Here is a 25,722-nt window from a genome sequence, read left to right as displayed (position 1 = left end):
GAAAGTGTTTTAAGAGAGTGAAAAAGCTTCAAAATTTGGTCACTCAATCCCTTATATAGGGGTTGAGGTTATGGCCCTGTGGAAATCTACCCGATACTGTCGTTAAATGAGGCTTTTGGTCGTACTCGATTTAGTTGTTGTAACCCAACGTAGTCGAAACTTAAAATTTTCTAAATAATAATTTGGGATGTTTTCATGTATTTCTAACGGGTTTGGATACTCACGAGGTCATAGTAAAAGTCCCACTTTAATTAATTTAAATGAAAAGTTAACAGAAAAATTGAATACAAACGGTTTTACTAACGGAAATGGAATATCATGACGGAATAAATTTCGGGTTGTCACAAATACTTATGATCTCACTAGATTTAAAGCTGATACTCTCTTTCAAAATAACTTTTATCCTCAGGTCAACAGTAGACAGGTACCGATGCACGGTTTAGAGAAGATGGAGCTCCTTGAAGACTCATCTTTCATTTTGATGGATACTTTATGTTGAGAGAAAAACTTGGAGACACACTTGAACAAAAGTTACAACTAGTATATTGTGGAATAGTTAATCTGAAAGGATCTAAAAGCTCAACAATAATATAGTTAGATAGTTAGAGAGTTAGTTGCGGAAAGTAAAGAAATATAAATGATAGCAATTGTTATATCAAGAATACACTTAAGTTGATTCGTAACAAGGAATGCATTCACTCCAAGTTAATAAGGAAGATCAAGATTAGTGATTAAGTCTTAAAGACTTGCTCCGAAAAAAGGTAATAATCAGATTTGCTTTAGTACCAATTGAGAGTAAAAAGAATAGAAAGATAGAGAAATGAAGAAGATAACTTGGAGAAATGTATTCAGAATAATACGCAAGTTATCAGTGATCGAGAGGTATTCAATACAAGAGAATAAGTCTCTATTTATAGAGACTCTGAACTATACTAGACTACAACTCTATAAGCAGCCATGCAAGGCATACTGGATAATAGAGTGTATTACATAAAAGACAAATAAAGTAATCTAGTTAAGTAGACTGCGGTAGCAAAAGACTGATTGCGGTTGTTGATGAAGAAGTAACTCAGGGTGTTGGATTGGTTGCGGGTGCTAAACCGTTGCGGTAGAGAGATGGTTGCGGTAGCTGAGTTCAAGAGGGTCACTTTTATGATTCAACACTTTAGTGTCTATTATAATTTGACAGAACACACTTGTATTAGAATTATATTATTAATGCAATGGAAGATGTTGTTGCTTTTTTACTACTATTCATTGTTGTGATTCTATACATGACGTCCTCTGCCCCAGAACGTTTCCACCGTTCCTGGTTTTAGGGTGTGACAGATTGGTATCAGAGCATTTATTATAGTGAATTGAGTATATCAACCCATAAAAGATATACAAACTATAAATACAATGGGATTAAAATACTCTGACCAAGAGTTTATACTTTAAATAATAAAATATTTAATTAAGTATACGTGCCTGCATTCATACTAAAATCAGTGTCACTAGGACAGTACAAAAGAATTACGATTGTTGGGCAGCACAAGTAGACTTAGAGGCATATAGTCAAAACTGGGAAGATATAGCCTGATCAACTATATTATCTGAGGGTTGACTAGCATGTGCCTATAAGGGTATTTGGTGTTACTATAAGTACTTTATACTTGAGAACTAAAAGGGATCTTCATTACTGAGTTGATAGTTGCTAAGTGGATACACTAAGGCTATATGTAACTAGGATGTTATAGACTTAGAATCTGTGAAAATTTTGCTTTACCCCTATTCTTTGTGAATTTGGAGTTAAGGTCACTTATTCGAAGGCCTATGCTGTTTTGATTACATATAATTGGTATGCACTTCACAAATAGTGATGCAGCTAATGAAGATTTTCTAAATAATTATCTAGATAGTTCGTCTAATAATTATTTTCGTACCTTCCGAACGAAGTCATTGCTGGATGGTTTGGAGAAGAACCAGAGAATGATCATCCTATCCCTTTGAATGATGACCATGATGAAGACATTTCGGATGGTGCTAACTCCGAACCCGAGGTTGAGAACCTACCCCAGGCAGCTCCCTTTACAAATCCTAACCCTCGCACGGCTTTTCATGGCCCGACGCCTCTGTGGGTAGAATGCTTGGAAACATGGAGCCAAGGACAAGATCAGCCCATGCCATTTAATGGTGACCGATGTTTTTATGACCTGAGCAATGGGGGGCCAGCAGACAGAATCTTTCCAATCCCGGTCCGCAGAGTGGCTCGAAATGAGATTCAATGCAGGACAACCCTACATCAGATCACAGAAGTTGTCGCCAATGCGAGAATGCATACCCTCCGCACCATTCGTCTGGAAGATACTCGTGAGAGATCTGAGAGAGACCATGAAACCCTGCTTCAAGCACTGGATGAATCACGAGCCGAAGTCATAGAACTCCGAGTACGCCATAGCGTGTACGAAAGACACCTGCTTGATGTGGAACGTCAACTGGCTGAGCTGAGAGTTCACCAGAGGGACGACCGTCGCCAACAGTAGATGCCTTACTTTATTTTCCTTGTTAAAAGGAATCGTTTTTCTGTCTATGCCCTATGTGGCATTTTCTATGAAACTATCTTGTACTGTAAGTACTTTTAGCTAGGTCTTTATGCTGTCCAGGACTTTCTACTCTGGATATGATGTAAGACCTTCTATAAGGTCAATTTTTCCTGAACTTATGCGTCATGAATATCAAAGATATTGGCAGTCGGCTAACTTATGTGTCATTCTTTATTTAAATACTTTCATTGTGCTATCATGGGATTCTATCTAAAACCTACTCTAGTCGAACTATTGAACAAGGGTATTCTAGCTCAGGGATAATTCCCAATTCTTCTTCAAGGGTTGGACCATGTTATTTACCAACCGATAGTACCCTGTTTTAAACGTCAAGTGTCATAAGACCATACTACGAACTTACTTCTATTCTATTCTAGGACTGCATCATAGGGATGTAGGTTGAACCTTTGCAAACATATTTCCAATCCGTGATAGGACTGCATCATAGGGATGTAGGTCAAAATTTTGAGAACATACTCTTACTCTTTACTTGAGCGATCGAAGTACATTTGGGGTCAACCAAAGTTGCTCACAAAATCCTTATCTTTTGTGTTACAGAATCATGTCGTCATCCGTAAACAGTCAGCCGAACAACGAAACCCGTGCCTTTCTTATGGACACCGCCACTTTCCAAGTCACTGTTACAGCTGTCGTGACAGTTGTCCTTGCAAACCGTAACATTATCAACGCAAGCAATACTGACGATGGGGCTGAAAATCCCGATCGTAGTATCAATCCAAGAAGCCAACAAACAATAATAGTCACAGGCTCGCGAAGCCACAACTCAGAGTTCAAGAAACGGAAGCGTCAAGCTTAAAAGGGACGCAAGCAATATGACGGACACTCCCGAAGTGTAGCAAGTGTAGTTATCATCATAATGGAGCCTGTCGAGTATTGCAATGTATCAATTGCAATAGACTGGGACACATTTCCCATTTCTGTGGAACCACCGCCACTAGAGCCAGCCAGGGTTGCTATTATTGTGGTGAGACTGGGCACTATAAAAGAAATTGCCCAAAAAGGGAGATCAAGGAAAGCACCCGCGTCCCCATAACTCCTACTCGACACTTCACTTCCACTACCGATGCTGGCACTAGCCAAATATGTCATTTATGTGGAGAGATAGGACATCTCAAGGACTGTCCAATAACAAAGAACTCGGGCACAGACGGGAAGATTGTCAGGATCACAGCTGCAGGAGAAACTACGTCGGATCCTCGTTAAAGTATCTAAGGCGTTCGTTGTAATAGACTTATAAACTGTTTAAAACTAGTGCAACTAGAGTCTTATCTTTTGCGAGATCCCATCAGTAAAGGGATGCTCGTGCTGCATATACTTGTCTTTTGTAGTATACCTTGTTCGCAGCAATAGTCTTGTAGTAAGTCTAAAGTACTGTAACTCTGTTAAAGATTGCACTGTTGGTTTTGTCTGTAACGCCTTTATGATCAAGTCTAATGTCTTTTTTTCCAAAGTGAGTCCAATATTACCATACGACTAGATTCAATTTGATCTGCACGATACCAGCTTCATACATACATCTCTTTCTCCGTAAACGTCTTTTTAACGAAGCCGTCATTTCAGAACTCGGGAGTACTCATGCATGGAGTACCTCATGTTTCTTATCCTTTCTGAAGAAAACTCAGCAAACCTCCCCGAAATACCACTCGTACAGTACATCAAGTTCAATCCAAAGATCCATACGGTTGATCTATCGCTGAAGAATGTATACATAGGGGTGATATATAATCAAGGTTCTACAGGTTTAGAATTGATGATTCCACTTTAACTTCTTTTCCTCGTTGGGATGTGAGCTTAAAGAAGAATCAGTTATTCGACTACCTTTTCAATCTTAATTATATACGACTCGTATACATGAGACTACGATTGATGAACCATGTATGACTTCTAATATGAACTTTAGGATGGAGACTGCCCAAGACTACGAGTAATCACATCGTCATGCGAACAAACTTAGAACCCAGCAAGACTTCTGTAAACAGATCGCTCTACGGTCTAACGCCCATGGAGATACAAGAACCGTCCAGAGAGTTTAAAGACTACTCAGCACTAGAATGGAAAGATCAAGCTTCTCATCCTATAGAGCTTCGGTCTTATTCGTCAATAAGATAGACGGATTGCTTCGTAAGTCCCTCATCTTCAGAGACCTCGACAAGATTCCCATTAGAAATCATCACCCTCTACCTCGCATAGATGAGTTGGTTGACCAACCGCAAGGAACTATTTACCTTTCGGAAATAGACTTGAGATCTGAATATCACCAGAAACGAGTTTCAGCGAAGGTGGTCCCAAGGACAATCTTCCAAACTCGATACGGACACTGCGAGTCCGTAGTGATACCCCTTGGATAGGACCAATACGTCCGTAGTATTTATGAGCTTAATGAATAGAGTACGCCATTCTTACTTGGATCAGTTCATCATTCTCTTTGTAAATGACTTACTTATCTACTATCGTAGTAAGAACGAAATCATAAAGAACATCTACAACAAGCCACGGAAACTTTACCCTCAGAGAAACTCTTCGTGAAGTTCTCTAAACACGAGTTTTGGAATTGAAGAGTAAAATTCCTAAGACACACTATTAGTGATGTGGAAATTCTTGAGTACTCTGTCAATTTATCATAACCGTTGAGAAATTGTCGGCACTGAAGACGCTTACGAAATTCGCCAAATTTTAAGTCTCGCCGACTTACTGTCAGGAGTCCATTCAGAACTCCTCGCGAATTACAGAAACCCTTACGACTTTGACCCAGCAGGGGGTGGCCCTTGACTGGGAAGATAAGTAAGAAAAAGAAACTTTGGAATTCCAAGTAAGAGACCAAATCCTTTAGGATGTCTCACTCTGGGAATGGCTTAATACGCTTCGTAATGCGTGGAAATCTAAATCCAAGATAGTTAGGACCTCTGAGATTCTTACCGGAATCGGTCATGTATCTCACAGACTAGACCTACTCCGCGAGCTTAGTAACGTAGATTCTACCCTTCATGTCTCGAACTTGTAAAAAGTATCGATCCGACAAGACTCTTGAAATCCCACTCGAAGAGATCGAGTCCCACAAGGGCCTCACCTACGTGGAAGAACCGTAGTGACCATGGACCGAGAGGTCATGTGAACGATTCATAGTCGTTTCCCTTTAGTGAAGGTCCGCTGGGATGCCAACCAAGGACCCAAATTCACTTGGGAGCGCGAGAATCAATCATTTAGGAAGTATCCCCACTTCTTGGCTTGATTATTCATGCCTAATTCCTTACCTAAACTCTAATTTCGGGACGAAATTCCTTCTAACGGGGGGATGATGTCACAACCCGAAATTTCTATTCTGTACAAACATGTCAAGTCAATAGAAGTCAGAGCAGTTGCTGTTAATTTTCAGACTTTTTAGAATAAGTTTGAGTATTTCAGGATTTACACTTTAGGAGATATCAGGAGAGAGGATGCCCTAGAGTATTTTGTGCGTCTTATAAGTTTCAAAACTCCAAGTTTGAAGTTTACGACTTAAATGATATTTTTGGACCAAAAACTCCACGGACTATATAAAGGGCACATAGCCATTTTTAGTTCATTTCTTCCATTTCAACTAGAGAAAAGCCTGAATTCTCTCCTAAGGATCTTCAATCTTTTTCCCCAAATTGTAAGTACTTCAACCCTAGAGTGTTTTAAAGCTTACTACATGTTTAGATATCATAGAAATCACTCAAGAATCATAAGAAAAAGGAGCTTACGGTCCAAGGTCTTCTTGGACCGTAAACTCTATTTTTGGTGCCAAAGTGCTCCCAACTCTTCCCTTATGCTTAGAAACTAGTATGGAACCCTTACCTGATGGTTTTAGCACATGAAAAACACCATAAGATCCCCTTGAATATGGGTTTACGGTTTGGGGATCTCCCAAAACCGTAAACACCCCAAAGTGTGTATAAATGGCCCATATTCCTTCCTTATGCCTAAAATCTAGCCTAGACTTTTACCTTGAAGTGTTTAAGACGTGAAAACATGTAAATACCATGTTCCATAGGATTTTATGGCAGCAAACACATGGAGAAATGGTCCATGGGCCGTAAACTCCATTTAGGAGTGTATTGATGCCACAAATACTTCCAAAGGCTTAAACATGAAGTAGGAATGCATGAAATGACTTAGAAGGCTTCAAATCAACAAATGATCAAAAGGTTATGAGCTTACAGCCGTAAACTCAGGGGTTTACGACCGTAAACTCAATGGGCTATGGTCTTTAGGGAGTAAACTCATATTAGGGTTTCCCTTGAACCCTAAGCTCAATAGCTTTGTCCTACAACACTTAAATGTAATCCTTAACACTTATAACACTTATATAAAGTGTTTAACATGTCTTACGATGTCTTAACTTTGTTATTAAATTTTTTAAACGCTAATTGGTTACATATATGTGATATTATATGTTAACTAGGATCATAGAGTGTGTACAAGTCTTCACTTGACACCTAGAATCCTATACAGACTGTTCAATCCCAACCAGTTGCTACAGGTGAGTTCATACCCCTTAATCAATATTTTAAATGTTTTTAAATGCTTTTATTGGGGGGATACAAGTTGATTCATGCTAGTTATTATATCAATCACATGTGATTAGTAAGCAGCATGCAAATAGATTTACTATACGGTAACTGTTTTACCAAACAGATTTCTTCAAATGTTTATCATAAACATTTTTATATGTTTAAAAATCTTGATTAAACTGTTTATTATACACTTTAGGTTTCATTTCAAACTCTTTTACAATTGTGTTTCAAACAAAGGTTTCTTTATACTTAAACTGTTTTATCAAAGCAAATACTTCCAAACCACTTTGTAAGCCGACATCAAGTCGATCTTTTCATAGATATTAATCTTTTTCAAAGGTTTTACAAAACTTATTTTATGCTTTTATATTGTCAAATGCATGTCTATGTATGTATAGTTATATAAGATATGTTTAAAGGGCTTAGAAAGGCTAGGTCGCTTTATCTCCTTTTCCTCGTTGGGATGTGGCTTTAGGGTATCGGTTATCCGTCCGAATGTCGTCTAAATATTAGTTATATATCATGTATACATATGTAGACATAAAAGTTCTCCTCAGTCAGTTCAGTACCTTTGGGTAGCAAAGGGATATCTCAGGTTATACACGTTAATTGTTAGTAACTATTATAGGTATAGCTAGGAGATATTACTTACCATTCCAAGTACAAGGAATCACACAAGAGTCAGATCATTCATGAGTCTATACTACTACATAGATACATTTACATGATTACGCTTACATGAGTACATTTACGTAGATACGTTTACATGATTACACTTACATGAGTACGTTTACATAGACACGCTTACATGAGTATGGTTATATAGATACGCTTACATGAGTGCGTTTATACATACAATAATAGGACATACATAACTAGGTGCTATGGCATAGAACAATTTCAGGATCTAACTATACCAATGAATCACAACGCATTGTGATAGTTATATTGGGTGTACATGATCATAGTAATGTGGATGTTCGCGGCTTGCAAACATGCAGGGGTCGTGTGTGGGTCCAAAAATCTCTTTGACAGGGGAGCGTCTAGCCTGGGATCTAGCCATCACATTATGCCTTATCCCTCAATTAAGGCAAAATAGTACAAAAGTAGTCACTTATTACAAAACTACAGTACTTACGACACTTACAGTAGGACATAAAGCTCCAGTTAATATATTATTAATACCTTTACTATATGGCATATTCACATGATCGATGAGGTAGATTAGAATAATAATAATAGTCATACAGTCGGGTCTTGGTAAAGGACTACTTTCAAAACAGTCGGGTCTTGGTAGAAGACTACTTTCAAAACAGTCGGGTCTTGGTAGAAGACTACTTTCAAAACAATTAAGTCTTGGTGGTTACTTATTGAAATACTACAGTACTATAATATTTTCCCATAACATTCATTTCGTGAACATTCACACGATGCACGGTAATGTAAAAGCTATGTTTTTGGTCAATGATAGTCGGATTTGGGAAAATACACACTTTTACAAGAGACACACACATATACTAGAAGCCTTGGTAGAAGGCTACTTTTAGTAGGAAACATAGGGTTTTCTAGGAGTTTCAAAACTTTTACATACTTACACTTCACATACTTACAAATACTTACATACAAATTCATACACTAAAATACTTATGATCTCACCAGCTTTAAAGCTGATATTCTCTTTCAAAATGACTTGTATCCTCAGGTCAACAGTAGATAGGTACCAGTGCAAGGTTTAGAGAAGATGGATCTCGTTCAAGACTCATCTTTCATTTTGATTTATACTTTAGTATCTATTATAATTTGATAGAACATACTTGTATTAGAATTATATTATTAATGCAATGGATGATGTTGTTGCTTGTTTACTACTATTCATTGTTGTGATACTGTACATGACGTCCTCCGCCCCAGAACGTTTCCGTCGTTCCTGGTTTTGGGGTGTGAAAGATCTACAACCGCCAATTCTCTCCACCCTTATGCCCCCTCACCAGCACCACCATCACTCCGTATCTTTCCTCCTGCCCTTCGTTAACCTCCAGCCACACCACCATTTCTCGTTCCGATCGAACAAGACCACCAGGCGCTACCGCTCTAGGCCAATGTCTTGCCGCCAGGGTTGGATGTCGTTCAACTCTGCCATTCCTCTCACTACCGGCGACGACAAGGATGGCGAACGGGAATCCTTCTACCGCTGCTTCTGACACTCTCCGTCACAACCCCTCTCCCCATTCCTTCGTGCGATGCTTCAACTGGAATGTCTACCACCACCCTTACGGTTCATTCTAGCCGCTCCGGTCAACACCCACCACTCCGAGGGAGGCTGTCGTGGACATCTCAGTCGGTGAGTCGCATGTATGCGCATTCTTCTGTCGGTATTCATTATAGGCGTGTTTGGTTGGTCTAAAACTAATAACAACCACCATGGCAGCCGACCATGGTGGCTGCCGCAACATACAACCATTCTACCACCACCCGCCGCTGTATGGTGGTGGTTGTATGTGTTATTTAGTGTTTGTGTGCGTGTGTTTAATAGTAAGGGGCTGTTGGAGCATCTTATGGCCGAATATATGAAGAAAACCCCACCGCCACCACTGGTGGCTACCACCATGTGCCGCCATGTGTGTGTGTTAATGTTAGTTAGTGTGTGTGTGTGTGTTACTTTGGTATTTTCATTGTAAATTGTAACAACAAAAAATGGATTAATAGAAATCTCAAACCACCACCGTAGGGTGGTGGCTGCTGCCTCCGGCCGCCGTGTCGAGTGGTGGTGTGCTTGCCTTGTGAGTTTGATTAGTTTGGGGTGCTTGAAACCCTATGGGCCTTGTAAGCCCTAATGGACCCTAATTGACCCAAATAAAACCTTAATGGGCTTAATGATATTCTAGTGGGCCTAAGAGGCCCAATAAAGCCCTAATTGACCTAAAAGCCCAACAATTGATAAATGGGCTAATATTTGGATTGGAAAACCCTAATGCCAATAAAACCCTAATTTTGGGAATTAACCAGGACATGCGGGAATTATTTAATAACTTGAGATATTAAATAATAATCATTGGCAAGGATTAATCTAAGCGATATTGGACTTCATGGATTAAGTCCACAGAGGATTAAGTCCTTAATGGATTAAGTAGGAAACTTAACCCCAATCATCATTTTATGTGAAACTCTAATTTCACTTGGGTTTATTGTTGGGCCTCTCTATTGGGCCTTGATGATTGGCTTGTTAATGGGTCATCCATAGTCAAACAATTGGACTAGAATAATCTAATGGGCCTAGGGTAAGACCATGCAAGGGGTTTGGGCCCAATTTGGAAAATCGGGCCATATGTTAGGCTTTGACTCATAGTTGACTTTTCGGCCTATGGATTGGGCCTTGGGCTTGCATAAAGCCAAGCTTTGGGTAATGTAAACTCCTGTTGAGCCAATTGACAAGTCTGTACTTCTGAGGCGCTCCACAAGGGTTAGGAACGCTCCTGAGCATTACTATGGATTCCATATTACTGCAGAAGGAGATACACTTATCAGTGATAAGACACTGATAGGTCTGGATGAACCTAACAGTTATGCGAAAGCCATGGCAGGCCCTGAGTCAGCCAAGTGGAAAGAGGCAATGGACAGCGAAATACATTCCATGTATGACAATCAAGTTTGGAACTTGGTTGAGAATGTACCAGGTCGTAAGACAGTAGGGTGAAAATGGGTCTTCAAGAAGAAGACCAACATGGATGGTAATGTACACACTTATAAGGCTAGACTGGTTGCAAAGGGCTTCTCTCAAATTCCTAGAGTGGACTATGATGAGACCTTTTCTCCAGTAGCCAAGATTAAGTCTATTCGGGTTCTGTTAGCCATAGTTGCATTTCATGACTATGAAATATGGAAAATGGACATCAAAACCATTTTCCTTAATGGAAAGTTGGCTGAAGATGTTTACATGAGTCAGCTAGAGGGTTTTGTCAGCAATGAGTACCCTAATAGAGTGTGTAAGCTTGAGAAATCCATTTATGGATTGAAGCAACCACCTCGCAGATGGAATCTTTGCTTTGATGAAAAGGTCAAGGAATTTGGCTTTTCTAGGAGTGAAGATGAGTCTTGCGTGTATGTCAAGGCTAGTGGGAGTATAGTTAGCTTTTTGGTGTTGTATGTGGATGACATACTACTCATAGGAAATGACATCCCAACTCCGCAGGCAGTTAAGTCCCGGCTTGGAAAGTGTTTCTCTATGAAGGACCTAGGAGAAGCTACCTATATTCTAGGGATAAGGATCATGAGAGATCGGAGTAAAAGACTAATTGGACTTAGTCAGAGTACCTACTTGGATAAGGTGCTGAAGAGATTCAGCATGCAGAACTCCAAGAAAGGAGAGTTACCCATCCAGAGTAACGCTAGATTGAGTAAGACACAAAGCCCTAGCACTAAGGCTGAGATAGCAGATATGAGTCGAATACCTTATGCTTCGGCTGTAGGATCGATCATGTATGCTATGATGTGTACTCGACCTGATGTAGCCTTTTCCCTGAGCATGGTTAGCAGGTATCAGGCGAACCCTAGCAAGGCACACTGGACTACGGTAAAGAATATCCTCAAGTACCTACGGAGGACTAAGGACTAGGTCCTTACCCTCGGTGGGAGTGATGACTTGAGAGTTGTAGGGTATAGTGATGCTAGCTTCCAGACTGATAAGGATAATTCCCGCTCTCAGTCGGGCTGGGTCTTTACCCTAAACGGAGGAGCAATTTCTTGGAAGAGTTCCACGCAAGAGACAGTGGCTGATTCAACTTGTGAATCAGAGTATATTGCAGCTAGCTAGGCGGCAAAGGAGGCGATATGGCTGAAGAACTTCATTGGAGACCTTGGATTTGTACCAGCTAATAAAGAGCCAATGGAAATTTTTTGTGATAGTGAAAGTGTTGTTGCCTTAGCCAAGGAACCAAGGGATCACAGGAGATCCAAACACATCGAGAGAAAATACCATTTTATCAGACATCGAATAGAAGAAGGACTCCTCGTGGCAAAGAGAGTATCATCGGATGAGAACCCAACAGATCCCTTCACGAAGGGACTGACTCGGGTTAAGCATCTCCAGCATGCTCGGAGCATAGGGCTGAAGGATGATATTAGATTTAGTAGTTAGATAACCTCGAAATTTTTAAAGTGTAGTTGACATTAGATGATGAATAAAAGGTGTTTTATTTATGAGTAAAGTGTTGCTATCTCTTGTCGATCGTTTACTATATTTCTTTTGCATGTTTTGACTTCCAGAATAATTTTGTTTGGTAAAACATATTATTCAAACCTCCACAGTCGGTCATATGTCGGAAGTAGGTATGAATCAAGAGTGTCATGATTGGTTGCAGAGGTATAAGGTGTTGGACAAGGCTACAACAATCATGAGTGCTCATAAGTTCTGAGCATTGGACTCAACCCACGCTCACTAGAATCACTTCATGGAATTCTATCTCGAGTGATCGTGAGACGGTAATATCATATAAGTCTTCAAACCTAGAGATATGATTTGTTACTTACAAGTTGGTTATGCATTGATTGTACGAAAACGCATTGGTAACTCGATGTTATAAAACGTGCTTTTGTGTATAATTCAATGAGTGGTAGAACAAACATATGAGTCGAAGTTTATCTGTTCCTTCTTGGATTAGAAGCTGATATCTGGGCCCCTCGATGATTTTGTTTTGACCTATGTACCGGGCCCGGTCAGAACTAAGTTGATGTGTTCAATTAAGTTCTTTGTCAAACAAATCGGAAATCGGGAAACAAACTGCTAGACAATAAGTAAGACATTGTTCCATGTATTTGTCTGGCTGATATCTAGAACAAAGGATTATATGATCCCTTATCTTAAATGGCGTATCATCATCTTCTCAGTTCCGACAGACCTTGAAAGAGCTACGATTGTCGGTCAGTTCCTGAAGTACTGGAGTTATAGTTATTAGACTTATCCAAGTGGGAGACTGTTGGATAAGGTGTCTAAGTCCATAACTATTTCGGGTCAGTACTTGACCCGATCCGGCATGGTCCATTTGGGTTGCATGGCACCATGCAATTGGATAGACTAAATGAGAGAAATAACACTTGGAGATTATTAATATATTATAAGTTCTAATATACTAATAATATTATTTGATTAGTTTGATCAAGAATTAATTTAGAATTAATTAAGTGATCAAAGGATAACTAATTAAATATATGGGTTGATTATGTAAATCATTCATATCTTGTATAGTGGGCTAAGAGGCTCCATGGATTATCAAGTTGGGTTCTACCCATAGGATGCTCCATGGATGCTCCATGGGAGTTACAAACCCATGGGTCATAGAAATGAAGAGTCATGACACATTAGGGTTTACATGGTGTAACCCTAGATGTGTCAACACTATATAAGAGTCCCATTCTCCACCAAAATGGGCTACACATAAGAAACTAGAGGGCTAGGACGATTTCAAGAAGTGTGTGTTCTCTCAAAAGTCTTTCCAAGAGCATTTGGTGTTGTGTGAAGCATTTGAGGCATCACACTTGGGGTGCTAGGCTCACAAGGTTTCTAGGAACATAAGCAACAACAAGGTAAGTTATTCTATCTTTCATTCAAGTTAAAAATTGTTCCCCATGTATGCTAGATAGGAATATAACCTTGGAATTCAACTTTGCATGATAATTAGACAAACATAGATCCAAGGTTATTATGGTTGCATGTACACTTAGGAAGTGTTAGAATGCTCAAAACCCATCAGTTTTACCCAACATATTTGTAGATAAAAATACATATACAGTTTAAAACTTGTATAAAACGTCAATTCAACAGTCACCTCAATTAAACAATTAATATAATTACACGTAGCACATATTTCATATAAAATACTTCATATCTAGGTGTAAGATGAAGGTGACTATACACTCACTTGATTTGATGATAATCGGGAAGCAGTTCGTTTCCTAAAACGATCGTTTATAATAAAACTGGGAGTGTTATTGAGAAACCGGGCTCTGCAAAGGTCGGGCTTCGAAACCGAAAAGATAAATTTTCTGGGCTTCTCGGGCACTTCGTGGAGTATTCTGGGGCTTATAATTGATATTGGGGCTTTGGGGGATGTTAAGATGAAAGAAATATGGGTTTAGGGGCTAAAAGTGAAAAGTTTCCTAAATATATTGGGGCTTTGGGGGATGTTAAGATGAAAGAAATATGGGGGAGGCTTCTGATCGGACGGCTAGAAAAAAGCCACGCGTCGCAGATCCGAGGGCTCGCACATGGCTCGCACCTGCGAGGGGCTCGTTGTCAGTCTACGATTGGACCGAAGTCTGGATCCGATGAGGGGGTTCGTGGCTCACTGTGAGGCTCGGACGGATGAGTCACTACACACACGTTGAATGCGAGGCTTGCCACCGAAGCTTATACGTGTAGTCAGCTGCTAAGCTGAAACTTCGAAAAATCATAACTTCCTCATACGAAGTCAGATTTGGGCGTTCTTTTTATCGAACTTCTCGGTTTAACGAATACTACGACTTTTGTTTAGATCACTAAGTCTAAAAAGTATTTTACCAAAAAATCACTTTTTACGAAATTCAGCACCGTGGCGGTTTTGTCGCGAAATTTCGATAGGTCATAACTTCTTCGTTATAACTCGGATTTTGGTATTCTTTATATCCCCGAAATCCTTGTTTCGACCACTACAACTTTACGTAAAGATATCGGCTTTATCTCACACTTTAATTTTGACACTTATTTTTATTCTTAATTAATTAAACCCTAATAATTAAGCATAAAACACATAATTCACATAATATTCACATAATTCCTTTTCATTTCTTCAAAATGAGTTACAAAGGTTAACCTAGGCTATTATGTCAATATAAATGCCTAGGATAGAAACACGAGTGTTACATATTTTGGTATTGACAGTTCGGGAATCTGTCATCCAGCAGTTGGGGTTGAGTCTGCGGGACTTCAGCAGTGTGGGATTGTGTCTATGGGATTTCAGTAGTGTGAGGTGAGTTACCTTCCAGTGGGAGGGGGTTTACGGCCACAATGTCGGCCCACTAGTAGGAGTTGTTCGTTGGATAATTGTCTTAGTGATAATTATATGGTGTGTTGTTATCTGATATGTTTTATGTGCTAGGATGCTATGATATATGTGTTAGTAGTGGTAGGGGTGATATAGCCCTAGTTACCGGTTGAAAGATACTGAAGGGGTAGATAGTACCCATGCATGCCTAGTAGTATGATCATGATATGTTATTATGTGGTAGTAGTAGGGGTGAAATAGTCCCTGGATACCGGTTGAAAGATACCGAAGGGTTAGGTCGGGAACCTAGATATGACTGACAATATATCCATGTATGTTATGTTATGCTATTGTGTGGTAGTGGTAAGGGGGTGAAATAGTCCCTGGTTACCGGTTGAAAGATACCGAAGGGGAGGTCAGATCCCGGTTACCGGTTGAAAGAGACCGAAGGGTAGGCCAGCACCCAGATATGCTAGGTGGTTACCGGTTGAAAAATACCGAAGGGGTAGGTCGGGCACCCAGATATGCCTGACAGCATGTTAGTAGTATGGTATGTGGTATGATGGGGGACCTCACTAAGCTTTGTGCTTACAATTTACAGTATTGGTTTCAAGTACTCGTTTTCAAAGGAAAGGAGTCGGCTTGATCGCAGCGCATCACACTATGTTTTCCGCACATGAGATCTTTGGGATTACACTCTGATATTATCTTATGATAACATGTTTTGGTTATTTCTACTTTGGTTCTTGACATGGGATGGATGTTTTATTACTTATGGTTTTATAATAACTTAAATAAAAATGAAATTTTTGGTCTTGAAATTTGGGATGTTACACTAGAGATGATTTCTACCATCATAAAGCCTTTGTTCTAAGTAAGATCAATGATTCAATGCTAAACCAAAGAAATAAACTAACAATTGCTCATTCAAGTACCAAGCTCATGATTAAAGTATTAAACAAGCATAAGAAATATGAACTAGAATCGTAAACATAAGATAAATGAAAATTAAGCATGAATCCTTCAAAAACCCACAAATATCCAAGGGTTTTAGCAAAAATCAACCAAAATAGAGAAACTAGCCACTCATGGCAACAAAATAACAATCACAAAAGTGTTTTTGCATCAAGAATCTACCAATTACTTACAAAGATGTGAAGTAATGAGCATCAAGCTCCAAAATCATCTCTAATGGTCTCCAATGATGGAAAATCGAAGTGAATGCTGAAAGATCCAACCCCCAAGGTAAATGGTGAGCAAAATGACCAAAATGCCCAAAAGTGTGTAGTTGCGCGGGTACCCTCGTAAGCGTTGCGCAACTAAGACTCCACCCTCGAAAGTGTTGTTGGAATGTTATTGGTCCATTTTTTTCCACTACCCAAGATTCCATTGGTCCCCTCCATGCCTTACATGATTCAAATTTGGCCAATCACCTTCAAGCTTTTATTATTGATAGTCCATGCCCAAAATAAGAATCCATGACCCATCTTCAAATCCCACTTCATCCAAATCTTCAACTTTTTAAGCCCAAATCTCCTTTGATGGATCCGTAAAGCCTAATAACGCATCGAAAAGCCCACCAAGCCCAACTCCAGTCAAACCACAACCGCAACGAGCACCAAAACCCTGCAAAATATCTCATGCAAAATAGAAAGTACCCGAAACGATCCATGATAAAGAAAATAAAGAATATACAATGCAATACTAATAAAAATAGCTAAAAATATACTAAAATAAACTAATAAAAATAAGGAAATAAAATATGCTATCATTAACAATTATGTGTGTTTCGACATTTGAGAATATTTCAAGTGCAAGAAAATAATACAAGGTTCGAACATCGGTCGTAGCTTTACTAACATCAAATTTGACACTTCTCTTATTATTTACAAACAAGGTGATCAAATCGCATACTTACTTCTCTATGTGGATGATATTGTCTTAACTGTCTCATCCACTAGTCTTATTCAGTAGCTCATTGCTTCTCTCTAGTCAGAGCTCACCATTACTGATTTAGGAGCTCTTAATTATTGTCTTGGTGTTGTTGTCACCCGTGACAGACATGACATGTTTTTATCTTAGCAAAAATATGTCACAGAGATCCTAGACTGTACAGGTATGCTTGATTGCAAACCCATCCAGACCTCAGTGGACACATTTTCCAAGTTTGATGGTACCAACCCCTATCTCAGATCCGAACTTATATTGCAGTTTAGTTGCTACTGTAACGCATGCGTTTCGAGGCTAAGCATTGATTCGATAATGTAATAGTCAAGGTCAACCATTGTAACCTATTTTAAAGTAATAAAGACGAGTCACTTGAATATGATGTGCATTATGTGATTATATACTTGTTGGTAAAGATATAATAAAAATAATCATAAAAAATAAAACGTTAGATAAGTCCCATACCTATGAAGAAAGTTGTAGTGATCGTGACAAGGATTATGGGGATATAAAGAACGCCGAAATCCGAGTTATAACGAAGAAGTTATGACATGTCGAAGTTTCGCAACAGAACTGGCATGACACTGCGCGACATAAAAGTGAGTTTACGATAAAGTTCTTTTTAGCCTTAGCAATCTAAACGAAATTCGTAGTGTTCGCTAAACTGAGAGCGTGCATAAAAAGAACGCCCAAATCTGACTTCGTAGGAAGAAGTTATGATTTTTCCAAGTTTCGGATTAACATTACACAGCCTGGAGTTCTAATAGTAGATCGAACGGTTTTCGGCCCACACAACCTCAAGAAGAATCGAGGGTCTCGTTAATAGTAGCTCAACGGTAAAAAGACAGACGAAAACAGATGACGGATGAAGAAGTTATTAATTTTTAACGGACTTTTTCTGTCCCAACTTGTTAAAAATATAACTTTAAAAATAAAGTCAAAATTAGCTAACGGAGTGAAAACGAAAGTTATAGAGTACGGCCCCACCTATGCGAGGATATAAAGAACGTCGAAAACGGATCTTGTACGTGAAATTTACGAATTTTTGAAGTCAGGAGTGCAAATTGCGAGATTGTCTGAAGAAGAACGCCCCGCGTAGAGGAGGAATACCCCGCGTTCTCGCAAAACTAGGTCCGAAGTGAGCCATGATGCACCATCCGATGGTTGACATGCAAACGGTACGAACGCACTGCCTACCCTCGTACGCGCATCATTCCAGGAACGCCCAGCGTACCACCGAAGGTACGCACAACGTAGTCAACAGCTTCAGCTATAAATAGGATGTGAGGCTTGCATTTTTCTCACAAATTTTAAGCCACACTTTCTCTCTTTACCCTCTCTCTCTCTCTCTCTCTCTCTCTCTCTCTCGCCTCCCAAAACACCCCTGCATCCTACGGAACCTCCCTAGCACTAGAAGAAAGCCTCGAAGCACCCGAAGTCTCCGAGAAAAAGAGTTTTTCGGTTTGAAACTCTGCCCGCGCAGAACCCGATTTTCAACAGAAACCCGTTGTTTTGTCAAAGAAGATTATTTTAAGAAGCAAAACATTTTCCGAATCACCACCTTATCAAGTGAGTGCATAGTTACTTTTATCTTACACATAGATATGAAGTATTTTACATAAATTACGTGCTATGTGTGCATATTTACTTGAGACCTATGCTAGATGAAAGATTTAAACTTCTTTGTCTTTCAAATCTAAACTATATATGTATTTTGTTTTCAGATCTGAACACTTTCTTCAGATCTAAAATGTAGATGTATTTTTTTTTAGATCTGAACATTTTCTTCAGATCTAGACTGTACATGTCTTTTGCTTTCAGATCTGAACTTTTTTCTTCAGATCTAAAACTATAGATGTATTTTATATCTATAAATATGTTGGGTAGAACATGGGTAGATAAATGATGATGGATGAAAGAGGGTATAGATGAATATTGGTAGCTGCGCCACAACCTGTAGATGTTTTCGAACTACGCGGTACTCTAAACTGTTGGAATAGTGTCTAAGGTTGCAACTATATTAGGCAAGTATTTGACCCGGTTGTGCATGGTCCTTTTAGGTTGTCTTCACCATAGCAACTTGATAGGATGATTTATTAAGAGAGAGTAAATATTATTAATATATTATGAGAATAATATAAAGAATAATAATATTGTTATTTGATTAATATAAGTCATAGAATTAATTAGAATTAATTTGGTGACTAATAAGAGGGTATAAACTGTCAATTGTTTGATAGTTAAACTTTAGAGTGTAAATCCATATAGATATGGATTGGACGGATTCTAGGAGCTAAAGGATAGCTCAAATCGTCCAAGACTTATCTAAGGAATGGATTTGGATAGCCTTTAGAGAAGATTATCCAATTAGGGTTTATGTTGTAACCCTTAAGGAGTCTACAAGTATAAATAGACCCTATGGCATAAGGAATTCGGTACTTCACCTAAAGTAGAGAAGCCCTGGCCGAATTCCTCCCCTCTCCTCTCTCCCAAATCATCCTGCTTGCTATTTGGTGTTTATAAGCCATTAGAGGAGTGACAATTGTGACTCTAGAAGCTCCAAGACAACAAGATCAACAAGGAATTCAAAGGTATGATTCTAGATCTGTTTCAACATTGTTCTTATTCCTAAATAGTCATTACAAGTCTTGGATTCAAAGCATGTTTAATTAGAAAGCCTAGATCCAAGCATTAGGGTTTTGCATGCGCACATAGGAAAGTTCTTATGCCTAAAACCCATCAGTGGTATCAAAGCCTAGCTTGGTTTTCATTAAATTGTTACTTAATTGTCTGAAACTAAACTGCAAAATTCGATTTTTGTGTTTCTGAGTCATGGACTCGGCGAGTTCCATAGTGGACTCGGCGAGTTGGCCTGACTCGATGAGTCCCTTTGTGCACTCGGCGAGTCCAAGCGTCAGGAATGGCCAGATTCAGGATTTCTTCATGATTATCTTATGGAAACTTACCTTAATCATATTAGATCAATCCTAATCCGATTTTTTGATATATATATGACTATAATCTTGATCTAATTAAAGATATTTATCAACTAATAAAATATTTTAATTTCCTTATATGATAATTAATTAATTATTTTGATTATTTTGGTAATTATCTTAAAAGAAATCTTGAATAAATCAAATATAGATAATTAGGAAATTAATTGTTAATTGAAATTATTTGTTATTTGATCCTCCATGTTTTAAATGTTTAAAACTTGTCCTCAAGTTTTGAAATTTATATTTTGTGATTAAAAGTTTTAATTTAGACAACTTAAATTTCAAACCCTAGATTTTAAAAGGTTTAAAACACAACCCTATACTAATATAATTGATGTGCACAAAAGTACCCACTAATTTTAATATTTATAACCTAACAAACTTAGACTATCTATGCACTTATAGGCAGTGTACCTAGTCAGATTACAGTATAGCTTAGGTAAGTCGGGTGTCGATCACAGGGAACGGTGGATTAATTTAATATATTTGGTTATAGGTTATATGTCACACGAAAAGAATAAAGAAATAAATATCAAACAATTAATTAACTAATCTAAATAAACTGACAGGAAAGCAAATATCTTTAGGTACTTTGGTTTAGACAAATTACACCTTAAAAACATAGACAATTGCATACACAAATTCATTTATTCATGTTCACCGATTCCTAAAATGATTAGATTTACGTTCACTATAACTAATCCTTTAGCAAACAAGTCAATTCAAACAGTGATCAGTTGAATAAACTAACATGCTTCCTAGTGTTCAGTTCGTATCAAGCAAGACTTGTAAATATAGTTAATCAATGTAGACATTTAATTAACCTCTTGTTGATGGTCATCAAACAAGGCTCACACATTAACTTACTTATTCTCAAATTAATTCTAGTTTCACATTCGTTATTTGTAGTCTTATAATCTCAATGGTCATCAAAAATCATAAGAGACAAGTAATCGAGCAGATGTTCAAGCAACTCAATTCACTTAACAATTAACAGAAAATAATCATCATTAACACATGAGGATCTTTAAACAAGTTTGGCAAGATAAATTAAACACAAATAAACTATTTAATATAGCATTTAGTCTAATAATCAAAGCTTCATTCAATCATAAACACAAAGTAAAAGGTTTTTACACCTAAATCAGGAACTAAATACAGAAAAGTACCACAATGGAATGCTAAACATGGTCACGTCAGCACACCATATGATAACCTACATGTATCCGCTCTCCAATCCTTCCGATCTCCGCTCCCGTTAGCTTAACGGCCTTCTGGCCGCCTTCTAGACCCTCAAAACGGCTTAACAGAAGTTAATTGTCGACTAAATTAGGTTAGAAGTCGAATCCCCCCTCCTGGTTAGCTAAAAATCGACATTTATAATCTTTGTGGCCGACCTAAGTACGTTGGGCGTACTTAGGATTACGCAGCGCGTACTCAAGATAATCAAGCGATTGAAGTTATCTGAGGCAAGTCTGTACGCGGCGCGTACCATTACATTACGCGGGGCGTAAGTCACTTCTTCAGCATTTTTGATTTCCTTAAGCTTCTAAGTCCGGTTTCCGCTTCAGTCTTTTCTTTTGTGCTTTATTGACAACGAATAGCTGCAAAACATAATTCAAAGCTTTATGAGTACTTTTTAGTTCTAAAATAGAATAAATAAGGCCAAAATATTAAGATAAAGTGCATAAAAATATATATAAAAATACACATATCAAAATACCCCACACTTAGCCTTTGCTTGCCCCCAAGCAAATTTACTTTTATTTTACCAATATCGCACTAAACAATCCATTTAAAACTCAGCCATTATGCCCAAACTTCAACGCGTACATTTGTGTCTAATATTTTCCTAAAGTACCCCCCCCCCCCCCCCCCCACCCATATTTTAAATACTCACAATCTTCATAAACACTCGCCCACTTTTTCCGAACAATGCTCATTTTATGCAACCCTCCGAATCCATCCGCAGAAAACCTCCTAACCTCAACGTATTTTTAGTTGAGCAACCTAAGCATACATAATCTAGAATTACAATTTTTCCGATACCACTATGGAGCTTTCTTTGAATTCTTCATTTCTCTGACATTTTGATCTTTGATTTCACCACCTTATTTGATTTGATTTCTGGCATCTTCAACTTTTTGGATTTCTTCAGAATTTTGATCTTTTGATCTTCACTTTATTTGCTCCAAAATTCTTCAAGATTTTTTTCGTAATTCTCTCTCTTCATTTTTTTCACATGTAACTCACTTTTTTTCACTCAAAACCTACATGCTTAAGCAGAGGCGCTCAACCTCAACCTTTATTGGTTAATGATAATAATTTTCCTGGATACATTTTAGGTTTAGGCTGCTAAACATATTGCATCCCTCAAACCAAGCGGGGTTGTGTTTTTGTTCCATGATTTCACTAAATTAAGGGAGGCCACAAATGCACTATAACGTGTATTGGCTCAACTAAACATTTGAGTTCTCATCGGATCATTCCATACAATATTAGCAAAATTTAAATTATAACTAGATTTTCTAAATTAAACTATTATTTCAAGTTTTTTTTCCAACTATTATTTCATTTTTATAATTTATTTTTACCGACCCCCTACCCCACACTTATTTCATACAATGCCCTCATTGTATGCTAAAACAAATTAAGAACATAAAAAGGGAGAAAAAGGAACAGACTCCCCTGGATAGTTGTGGCGAGATCGAATGGGGTTGCTACAAGTTGCTTCAAATATCGCCGAAAGACTGAAAACTGGAACTGCTGCCTCTGAATTTGCCGAAAAATAAAATCAAGACCGCCATCTTCGAAAATGTGGTGCAAAATATTGCAAATAAATGCAAAGCATAGTAACCATGACGTGGGAAAGTGTCGACCACGTCGTCTCGTCGAGAATGACATCCTCTACTTGCGATGAAAAATCCCCCATAACATAGGAAAGTGTCAAGCATGTCGTGGCAGCCGGGACGATACTTCTTCCTCGCGTCGAAATAAAACTCTATAGTATGGGAACTGCTCATCCATATCATAAGAGTCAAAACATCGTAACAATGTCTATCTTCAAAACGATCGTTCACGAAATAAATATGCACCCCACACTTATGACAAATCGTGGGTCTCGACTATAATCTTCAACTCTCATACCGCTCTCTCTAGCAACAGTCGGACCTAGCTGCTGAACTTACTGCCAGCTTCCTAAGGGCGAAAATTCTGCAGAAATCTAAACAACCAAAGAGCATCAACATGGAAAACAAAATTAAAACAAACTAAATCAAAGTTTAATTACATACCAAATACTAAAAACTAAACTAAACACAAAACAAACAAACAAACAAAATAAAAAGGATCACTCGTCATCTCCATCATCATGTGGCTGTGTCCCAGAAGTACCGGCCCCATCAAATCGAGACTGGAATGGTGGTGGAAAGGGAACCGAATACTGAAACCCCTGGTGGGCAAAGAATGCGTTCAACGCATTCCCATACCACTGCTGTTGCATGTCCACATGTGCAACATACTCGCTAAGACGGTCAATGCCCTGAGCCAGGTAGCGCAAATCAATCTCCCGCTCAGGTCCCTGCTGCGCTCCCCGAGGAGCAGGTCAACGCCGCTGGACCCGTCTCGGCTGTGGCTCGGCAGCACCCTCCTCATCTGCCACATCATCTGCTCGAACCCTCAAAACACCATCTCCACCCCGCTCTAATACACGCATCGACTCCAATAGCTGAAGACTCATCGGCCTCATGTCGTGAAACACCATCGATCTCGTGATCTCACGTGTCATCAACTGGTATGATCGAGCTAACCGTGTGATAAAATGCCCTCCGCATATCGGGCTATCTCCCCTAAGTCCCCTGGCCCTCCATCCCAAGTATGCAGCTAACCCGACGGGAAGGTTCAGGTGCCTCCCTGGAGTAACTAGTGCCCATAGGAAATACAGGTCCGTCGAAGGCACTCTCTCACTATTCTTGTGATGCGTGAGAGACATAGAAATCAACCGGTGCAACATTCGGTATGCAGTGGACCGAATCATCCCCCCTCGAGCGGTAGATGGTGTATAAACTCCTCCCGTAGTCTCGGCCCAAAAGGTGTTCTCATTATAGTCCGCTGGCCGGTCCATGAGACAATCAGCAAGGAATGTCGGGAAGTGAACACTCCTCGTCTCATCGACTGTGTAAATACCCACCCGAGTCGCAAGCTCTATGACGCTGCATTCCCGGCTCACTCCTCCCAGTCTGAAAGCAAAGGCCGTCCTGTCATCGAGTGCCTTCCAAGGATCATAGGAAACTATAGCGTAAAACTCCAGCAAAAACTCCCGATATACAGGCTCCTGGATCTTGAACAAACGCGCCCATCCTTGACATACAAACAATTCCACACCACTCGCGTCTGAGTGTGTGTATTGCAAAAATTCCTGGATCAATGCAGCAAGTCCAGTCCTGGTAGCCAATTCCCAATCAAATGAGGGTGCAATATCAATCTCCTTTGTGAGAAGCAAGCTCAAGTTGGTGACATCACGCGCCCGGGTAGCATCGTTCAGCGTTTGCGGAAATTGTAAAAAACGATGATCGGTAACATCCTCGGGTGGGTTGGTTCTTTGTGTCCTTCGAGCCATAATCTGCACAAATAAACACACACACACAGATCCAAACAAAATATCACAGCATTAATAATTTTTAAACAAAAAAAATGAAACTGGATAGGGGCAGTACGCTGGGCGTACATCCAGCGTACGCTGGGCGTACGTCCAGGCTTGCGATTCTGTATCCTGGTCCGTTTGCTTGTGCTAAAATCATAAACCATATCATAATTTTTCAAATTAACCAACTGTAAGCAATAAACACAGCATGGCATAGATATGAGGTATATCGAGCATAAGGTTTGCGTGGTCCAATCACAGAAAAAAAAAAATCGGGACCACCCTTAGAAGTATGAATCAATCCCTGTAAATTCTTTGTCTATTAGAAAACATTTACAGGAAACATGCATAGCGGTCAAAAATCGAAGTCAACAAGGGTTACGCTAGGCGTACGTCCCCGAGTTTAGATCGATGAATGTGGGACGGCCACTGTTTAAGTTAGGGGATTAAGACCAAATTAAATCCTAAGGTTTAGTTATTTGGCAGAAATCGATCCATTCAAGTGGTAATCCGAACACATAATTGCGAAATCGGCCCTAATTCAAGAATACTATGAACCCTAGATTTCGAGCAAAAGCCAAATGCTGCTTATTTCATCAAATTAAACACAAATCCAAGCCATTGAGTATCTGAAATACTTACTTGTGTGTTGGATTTAACAAGAAACGAAAAAAATCGAGAATCTTTGGGAGAATTCTTCCGTCACAGCGTATGTGAGAGTAGAAGTGTTAGAAAGAGTAACACAAAAGTCAAGGGTCAAAAGATATAACCTGGTCGTCGTCTTATGCGGGGCGTAACACAAGATTACGCGGGGCGTAACCCCATCTCCTTACAATGTTCATTTGCGATTCGGGCTAAATTACGCATAGCGTAAATAAACTCACGCGGGGCGTAAGTTTAAATGAAAATTTCTCCTTTCTTTCTTTCTTTTAACTTCCTTTTCTTTTTAATTATTTAATCTAGGGACTTAAAACTTAT

This window comes from Lactuca sativa, chromosome 3 (assembly GCF_002870075.4).
Source record: "Lactuca sativa cultivar Salinas chromosome 3, Lsat_Salinas_v11, whole genome shotgun sequence".
In the NCBI taxonomy this organism is placed as follows: Eukaryota; Viridiplantae; Streptophyta; class Magnoliopsida; order Asterales; family Asteraceae; genus Lactuca; species Lactuca sativa.
Note: the sequence above shows the minus strand (reverse complement) of the source record.